Here is a 9,757-nt window from a genome sequence, read left to right on the forward strand (position 1 = left end):
AAAGGATCTGCCGCCCGCAGTTGATTTTGATATTCTAGGTATTATCAAATGGCCAGAGTTTTGAGATCGCAGCGGATGTGAAGAACTATAATGCGATAAGAGCTGGCTCAAGTAAAGAGGAGCTAAACCACTCAGGGTTTTATAAGTAATTAGCAAGATTTTAAAATGTATACAGTGTTTAACAGGGAGCCAGTGAAGTGTTGACAGAACCGGGCTAATATGGTCATACTTGCTGGTTCTAGTAAAAACTCTAGCTGCTGCATTTTGGACCAGCTGGAGTTTGTTTATTAAGTGTGCAGAACAACCACCCAATAAAGCATTACAATATCTAACCTTGAGGTCAAGAACGCATCAATTAACATTTTTGCATTTGACATTGAGATCATAGGTCATAATTTAGATATATTTTTAAGATGGAAAAATTTGGTTTCACAAATGCTAGGGACATGACTATTAAAGGAAAGATTGCTATCAAATAGCACATCTAGGTTCCTAACTGATGAAGAGGAATTAAGAGAGCAGCCATCAAGTAGACAGTGTTCTAGATCAGTGGTTCCCAACCCTGGTCCTGGAGGCACCCCAACACTCCACATTTTGCATGTCTCCTTTCTCTGACACGCCAATTTCAGGTCTTGAAGTCTCTACTAATGAGCTGATGACCTGAATCAGGTGTGTTTGATTAAGGAGACATGCAAAACGTGCAGTGTTGGGGTGCCTCCAGGACCAGGGTTGGGAACCACTGTTCTAGATTATTACATGCGGAGGATCTTTGAAAAGGTAGATTTGAGATCGGTCTGTAATTAACTAATTCACTAGGATCAAGTTGGGTTTTTGTGAATCAAGAGGAATGAGAGGCTTAATAACATCCAGAAGTTATTTTGAAAGTTTTTGGGACATATCCTACACAGTAAATCCAACGGATGATCCAATGGTAGCTGCACGGATCTCAGGCTGCCTGGCGGACATCTCGGCATGGATGAAAGAACATCACCTACAGCTCAACCTGGCAAAGACTGAGCTTCCAGAAGTCTGAGATCCGCTAGTGAGCGACGCCTCATGGTACCATCACAGAGAGGCTCAAAATCACTTTCCAGAACATTGTCGTTCACTGTTCTTGGCTGGTGGAATGATCTTCCCACCCCTATCCGGAATGCTGAATCCCTGACAATTTTCAAGCGACAGCTGAAAACTCATCTCTTTAAACGCTACTTGACTTCATCTTAAAAAACCTCATCTCTTTATTTATTCCTTCCCTTTTCTAGCTTGTACTTATTTGAACAATGCCTAAAACTTGGTATTTCAAGCATTTCCTGTGTATGTTTGCCTCTTTAAGAAGAATCGCTTTATGTATTCTCCAATTGTAAGTCGCTTTGGATAAAAGCGTCGGCAAAATGACTAAATGTAATGTAAATGTAAAAATCCTGAGTGTTAAATTAACATATATGGTCCCACTCTAAAAGAGTGCTAAAGTAACACTGAAGCAGTGTTAAAGTTAATGAGATAATTATGTGATTAATTAAGTGCTGATTGATAATTAGTAATGAACACCTGCTGTTAACAAGCAGAATCACTGAAGAAAAGAGAAACACAAGAACTACAACCGACTTCAGCCACAGCCTTAGATGAAATCAACTGAAATAAAAGACATTAAATCTCTCAAGATCTCAGCAGAAGATAATTAAACAAATCCACAAACAGCATCACCAGCTTCACACATTACTAACCAGTCTGACTTTTTTTTTGTCATGCATCAAAAAAAAATCTTAAGAATTAACAGAGGTTTAGATGTTAATGTTTATTGAAAAGAATACAATTTGAAGACACCGCTTGGAGATAAGCGTTTGCTTTAGTTGGGCTCTTGACCCTTGACTTTCTAACATTAGTTTTTCTCTGGTTGCTGTAACTGTGTTTATGAAACACACTTGTTATGGCAAGAAAAACCAAGAGAAAATGTGATCAAGTAATATTGGTTGTGTTTTTATACTGATGTAGTTGTCATGCATAGTCTGATTTACTGATGTCATCAGTGGTGATGTGTAATTTAGTTTATATTATTGATCACAACTGCATTTTAATGAAATATGAAGAGCTTTAAAAAATATTTTGCACACCAGTTTAGAACGTCTGTACTGTTTAGACACAGACATCAAGGATCAGCATATGAATCTCAACAATGGTGACAATCATCAGACAGATTCATGTTGCAGTGCATTCTGGGTGCACCAATCATAACTCATCCATGGCTCCCAGCATGCATTGCGACATGAATAGATTATGCAGCTGCATTGTCTTAGTATTTTATTTTTTTACTATTTGCTTTTATTTTTTTTTGTGACTTTTTACTGCCTTGTTTTGTGACGTTCAAAAATCATATAAAAATTATCAGAATATTTTGTCACCATCGCTGAGATTCACATGCTGATTCTGCATGTCTGTGAGTGCCAGAAATTAAACCTCTTTATGAGCCATATTTCTAAAAGTGGTTTATAAAGTTTTCTCACATTGTCTCATATCATAGAACTGCAATAATACAGAAATCATAGAAGCACTACAGATTTAGATAAAACGCAATCAGAAACTCACAATTAATCAGAAAAACGATTTTATCATAAGTGCCTTGCCATTACATATGTGCTTTATAAACACAATTGTAACAGCCAAAGAAAAACTTATATTTAACAAATCAAGGGTCAAGAGGCAACTAAAGCAAACACTATTCACCAAAACGGTAAGTTGAAAAAAAAATAGATAACTTCTGTTTTAGATACTCCAGAAATAAAGTCTAACTGGTTAGTAATGCATGAAGCTGGTGATACTGTTTGTGGAGTTGTTTAATTATCTTCTGCTGAGATCTTGAGAGATTTAATGTCTTTTATTTCAGTTGATTTCATCTAATGCCGAGTTCACACTGCACGATTTTCAAACTCGTCGGATCGCCGTTGTTTTATATTTTGCGGGCGTCGGCGACGTGTCAGCGATTCCCTCAGATAGTGTCTTTGATAATTCACACTGCGTGATTGTTACTCGCGATTTGCCTCCGATTTCGGGCATTTGTCGGCGATTTCGCAAAACCTGTCGGCGAGTAAAAAATCGGGCTAAAATCGTGCAGTGTGAACTCGGCATTAGAGTGGGACCATATATGCTCCAAGCAGTGTTAATTTAACAGTCAGGATTTAACTGTGTAATGACAATGATGAAATAATAATATTCAGAAGAGGATCTATGACTTCTGGAAGCACCACTTTTAGTAGCTTAGATGGAAAAATCTAGGGTCTAACACACATGCTGTTGGTTTAGATTATTTAACAAGTTTATACAATTCTTCCTCTCCTACAGCAGAGAATGAGTGGAAGTGTTCCTCAGGGGATCTATAGCACACTATTTGATGCGATACTGTAGCTGACTGCTGCATGGTTATAATTTTATCTCTAATAGTATCAATCTTGGAGGTAAAGAAGTTCATAAAGTCATTGCTGCTGTGCTGTTAGGAAATGTCAGAGCCTGTTGATGCTTTATTTTTTGTTAATTTAGCCACTATACTGAATAAATACCTGGGGTTGTGTTTGTTTTCTTCTAAAAGAGATGACAAGTTAGCAGATCTAGCAGTTTTTAAGGCTTTTCTACAGGAGGAAGTACTTTCCTTCCATGCAATACGAAACACCTCTAGTTTTTTTCTTCTTTCAGCTGCACTCTTTAAGGCGCGAGTGTGCTCCGTTATACCACGGTGACGGGCTGTTTTCTTTAATCTTCTTTTAGCGTAAAGGAGCAACTGTATCTAAAGTGCCTGAAAAGAGAGAATCCATAGTTTCTGTTACAACATCAAATTTTTCTGAGATATCTGATTTGCTGAGGAATTGAGAAAAGTCTGGAAGATTATTTACAAAGCAGTCTTTTGTGGTAGAAGTGATGGTTCTACCAAATTTGTAACAAGGAGCTGAATTTGCAGCTTTAGCTATATGGAGTATACAAGAGACTAGATACTGATCTGAGACATCATCGCTCTGCTGCAGGATATCAACACCATTAACATCAATTCCATGTGATAGTATTAAATCTAAAGTATGATTACGACAATGACTAGGTCCTGACACATGTTGTCTAACCCCAATAGAGTTTAGAATGTCAATAAATGCTGATCCCAATACATTTTTTTCATTATCTACGTGAATATTAAAATCGCCAACAATTAAGACTTTATCTGCAGCCAGCACTATCTCAGACAAAAAATCAGCAAATTCTTTGATGAAGTCTCTACTGTATAGAGTAGCCAGTACAAATGTCAGTAGGGATTTATCATTAACACTTATAACACTGCATAATGTTACATAAAGCACCATTAATTCAAACTAATTATACTTAAATCAGACCTCTGAGAAATACTGAAAATAATACTATAAATTGCAGCAATACCTCCCCCTATTACCTTTTGGACGAGGCTCACATTTATAACAGTAATCTTGGGGGATAGACTCATTTAAAGTAATGTAATCATCTGGTTTTAGCCGGGTTTCTGTCAAACAGAGCACATCTAGGTTTTGATCTGTGATCATATTTGCAGAAAGCGCTTTCATAAAGGATCTAATATTCATTAAGCCAAGCTTTATCATGTGTTTCTGTATTATATCTGTTTTTTATTTGTTGAACATCAATTAAATTGTTGCCCTTAATTTGGTTTGGAAGTTTTTTGTATTTGCTAGTTCGGGGAACAGACACAGTCTCTATAGTATGATATCTAGGTGAAAGAGTCTCTATGTGAAAAAAATTAACTGACTTTTGTGACATGAGGCGGCTAGTAGATGGTTGGTTTAGCCAGTCTGTCTGCTTCCTGACCTGGACCCCAGTTAGTCAAGTACAAACGCTAAGACAATGTACCATATTTCTTGAGAGAAGAGGGGCACCACACAATTATATCAATTATAAATGTATGAATTACAAGTGCTTCTTTTGACCAAAGATGTCATTTTTAATAAAAATAAAAAGGATTTAAACAATTGTTCCTTATGCTAATTTTTAAAATACATTTTAAATATGAAAATGTAGTTTTTTTTTATTTTTAAGTACATTTAAATAATAATTTTGTTATTTTTTGTACTATTTTTTTTTACTTTGAAATAAAACTTAAGAATTTAAAATAAAAAATGTAATCAGTATTTGTAATAAAAATGAATTAAATATTAAATTAAAATCTGTGCCTTGTTCAACCTTTTTATTCTATATAGAATTTAAGAGTATATTCCTGTCATTACAACAATATCTACAAGTACAATAACTATAAACGGCTTCATCTTTTCCACTCGGTTTTGAAAAACAGTTCCAAGCTTTGTCACGCAGAAGTCAGTTCTCCTTGTCAACAGCTCGTTAGTGTAGATCTGTATCTCAGGGTCATGACAGGAGAGTTAGTATATTGTTGTACTGCGTCTTGTTGGGTGTCAAGGTCAGTAAATAAACAGAGCAAAGATGACAAAACAGAAGGAAAGGGAACATAGAACCATTTCCCACCATAATACTGGATCATTTATCAAGCAACCTGTTTCGTTGGTCGTTAGTAGAGATAGAATAGCTTAGAATCTCAGTGGAGTGCTGACTAAATTAAGGAAAGACAGAAAGGCTGAGGTTAGAAGAGGAGGATGGGTAGAAGTGCAGAAGTTCTGCCTGAGAGGCCTTTTAAGAGGGAGGCAATTGCCCTGGTTACTCAGTAACCCGGAGCAACAGTTGTCACTCACCTCTCCCCTAATACCCTTCACCCTCAGCCCACGTGAAGAGGGACTGCTCCAAACCAGCCAGTGCTCTCTTTCTCTCTTGAAAGCTTGTTACCCTTCAGGGAAAGACTTATAGAGTCTTCATGAAATGCCTTAAACACTTTGATCATAAATAGACTTCCTCCTTGTGATGTTTGCAATTGTTTTCAGGGCTGGGTGTGGTGGATCAGAGCATTTATTTAAATGACAGCTTGTCAAATCAGCCAATTGTTCTTATGACTGTGTTGACGTTCTAAGTTTCAATACCAAAGCCATAATACAGTGAAATATGCACAGATAGCTTCACCACATGCACCATAATCCAGAGGCCCAAGAGGTTTGTGTGACTCACTGGAAGAGTGGCGTGGCTTTTGTGCACTAGACGCTTGTGGGGATTTTGACACACACACACACACACACACACACACACACACACACACGGAGGTGCTGAACGGTTGGTGGCAAGAGGAACCAGACTGAACCAGTCAAAGTTCTGAGACTGCTTTCCACAGGCAGGGAGGGTGTGACTGAAGGCTGTTTGGAGGCCAGGATTTTGACTAACCCATGGAATGGTACAAACACAAAGACTCTGGTGAGGGTAATTCCATTAGGATTGACTCAAGAATAAAAGAGCTGCTACTTATGATGGATGCCCTAATGTTTGCTGTTTACCTTTCTATGAAAACAATGTAATAGCACTCTCTCTGCTATATATATATATAGCAATATCTCTGTGATCCTCAGGTTGAGAAGCACTGTAATGATGATGATGATGATGATGATATTAATAATAATAATAAAATGTTGCTGGACTATTTGGGTATAGCATGTTTGGAATAGTGATTTTAATATTTATTTGATGTCATAAAATTGTTTAAAAAATAAATATATAAATAAGAATAAATATGTTTTTGTTTTTTTTTGTTTTTTTAGAGTTTTTGTTGCTCAATTTCATCCAGGTCATGAGTGCACAATGCAGGAAGATTATAAAATGTAAAGTCATAAAAAAGGATAGTATATTATGTATTGTATTAAAATATAGTATATTTACAAATGTATAATAATAATAATAATAATAATATGTATATTTTTATTTTTGATCACAAATACATAAAGTTATAAAATGATAATAATAAAAATAGATAAAATATATAACATTATTTATTTGATTATTTACAAATTATATTTTACATAAAAATGACATTTTAATAATTATAATATGCACAATAAATATGATATAAAACAAAAAATTTTCATTAAAAAAAAAACTTTAAACCTTTTCTGAAAAAAATGTGTAATATTTTTTTAATAATGGTTATATATGTACAATAAATTATTGTATTTTACAAAACATTAGGTTTTTTACATTTAAAACTTCTAAATATTCTGAATGAATATATAAATAATCAAATATATACTAAATACACTTATTATACTTATATAATAGACAGTGTTGGGGGTAACACATTACAAGTACACAAAGAGTTACATAATCAGATTACTTTTTTCAAGTAACTAGTAAAGTAACGCATTACTTTTTAATTTACAAGAAAATATCTGAGTTACTTTTTCAAAAAAGTAACGCCAGTTACTTTGTTTTGCCATTTATTGACTGACAAGTCTCCTGTCCCCATATTGGGAGAAATCGGAAGTACAGAGGCGTTGACTTTTCTAAAGCAAAAATGACTTTAGATAAACTAACAATTGTGCTTCGTTGTTTTTTTTTATTGCTGATGAGTGTTGAACCTTCTGTGTTCCACTGTAGAGATGTGAATTTACTTTTCCTTCAGCCTGAGGTTTATTCATTACACTTTTTGGTGTGAAAGGGCTTTTACATTTGCTATAAATAGAACTTCTTATATTAAAAGCAATCAAGCCCTGCTCATATTTAAAAACTAACGCGAAAGTAACGCAAAAGTAACGTAACGCATTACTTTCCATAAAAAGTAACTAAGTAACGTAACTAGTTACTTTTTTAGGGTGTAACGCAATATTGTAATGCATTACGTTTAAAAGTAACTTTCCCCAACACTGACAATAGATAAGGTTTTTATAACTTACAGAAATGTGTCTATGGAGATTTCTGGGTGGTTGAATATGCTGTTTACTATTACTCTTATTTAACCTTTTGAATTATATAAATGTTGGAAACCATACGAAAATAACCAGATACAGAATATGTATTTCAAGAACAGTATTTATACAGTTTAAAAACTAAAGATAAAGATGTTGTGGTCTGCTGTCTTAAGTCATGTAACAATAGCAGACTAGAAATGATTCAACAAATTTCAGGTTAGGCAAGTCATGGCTGGAAAAGTCTGGAAATTTGCAACATACTGTATATAATGGGATGGGGGACTTAACCAAAACCAACTAAACTTCAGTACTGTCACCGAGGGGAAGAGCAAAGAGCTCATTACTTGTAATTGTAAAAGTAAAATGTGAACACCCTCTCTCTTCTCCTGTCATTGCCAGTCTTAGTAGCACTAATTGAACGTTTTTTCAAAGTAATTTTTTTTCTTTTCTCTTACATCAAAGAAAGTAAAATTTAGATTTGATATCTTTAGGTTTCAAGGCCTAGTGTATTTCTCAAAGTTGAAAAAATAAAAACTTTATTTTTTGGATATACACATTTAAAAGTGATTTTTTAGGAAAATGAACCACATAGGGGTGTATACAAAGTTTGGTCCAATCAAAAGCTCTCTAAAATTAACACGATGCTATGGAAATCCCACATTTCTTCCCTGCCGTTGCATCAATAATCGTCTATTGAACAAAAGCTTCATTCACAGACTTCCCTACAAAGAGCAGAGTAAAGACAATAAGCAAAGCCATTGCAGCAGGTTACTGTCAACCGCCACTGTGAAAAGACTATCTCACGCTCTACATGACACCTCGTTTTGTTCCTTTGGCTGCTCTGCTTTGGACAGCCATGTAAATGAATGGCCGCGGGTGAATCACACACGGATGGAGATTAAGTCTCGAGTCTTAACTCACAAGATGAATCATGCAACCTGTTGAGAGCCCAAGTCATCCAGAGCAGCTGTCTCAACATACCGAGGTTACGAGCCTCCATCGGTACTCACGGTGGGGTGTGTTTTTATGGCTATCAATCTGTGGGTGTATTTTGGATTCCTTTTTCGATTTTTGGCCTGACAGAGTTCAGCTGGTCTTCTTCAGAATAGCAAATGAACTCAGTGGCCACTTCGAAACTGGTTGAAAAATAAACAGTTGTAAGTTTATCTCAGAAAATCATGGCCATTTACTGGCTAAGAAATGCTTCATATTGTTTTAAGTTACTGTTACTCAGGAAAAGCTCTCTTAAGGTCATTTCCTGCCATTCAGTGGCGACAAATCTCCACTCACTTTTGGCTGAGAGTCCTTAGCTGGCATACACGCTCGAAGCTGGTTTTGAAAAAATAAGCTTGGGAAGCAAATAATAATTGTTCCGTGGTAATGGTAAATGAAGCACTTGAAAATATGTCAGTGATTTTCGTACACAGTTGTTCGCAGTATAATATGAAACACTTTTGGTACCGAGTTAGTTCAGAGTTAATGAAATTAATAAAATGTTTATATCATTTAATCTTTAAAAATTATATAAATAATTTGTATATTTTATATATATATTTTTATTATTATATTTTCTTTTTTTCCCCATCTCACCTGCAAACAGCTCTAAATATATGGGTAACACTTTACAATAAGGTTCCATTTGTTAGCATTACAACTACGTTAACATGAACTAACAATGAAAAATACTACTAAATCATTCATTAATCTTATTTGGGTCATATGATGCAATTTCAATTTTTTCCTTTCTCTTTGAAGTGTTACAAGCTCTTGGTGCATAAAGAAGATCTGTAAAGTTGCAAAGACTAAAGTCTCAAATGTTAATATAAACGTTAAGAGTCAACCACGCCTACCTAAAATGGCTCGTTCTAACGACGTGTCTACGTCACGATGTGGGAAGATTTGCATAACGCCGCCCAAATGTTCACGCAAAGAAAGAAGGCGGA

The sequence above is a fragment of the Sinocyclocheilus anshuiensis genome, unplaced genomic scaffold, assembly GCF_001515605.1.
Source record: "Sinocyclocheilus anshuiensis isolate Anshui unplaced genomic scaffold, SAMN03320099.WGS_v1.1 scaffold194, whole genome shotgun sequence".
NCBI lineage: Eukaryota > Metazoa > Chordata > Actinopteri > Cypriniformes > Cyprinidae > Sinocyclocheilus > Sinocyclocheilus anshuiensis.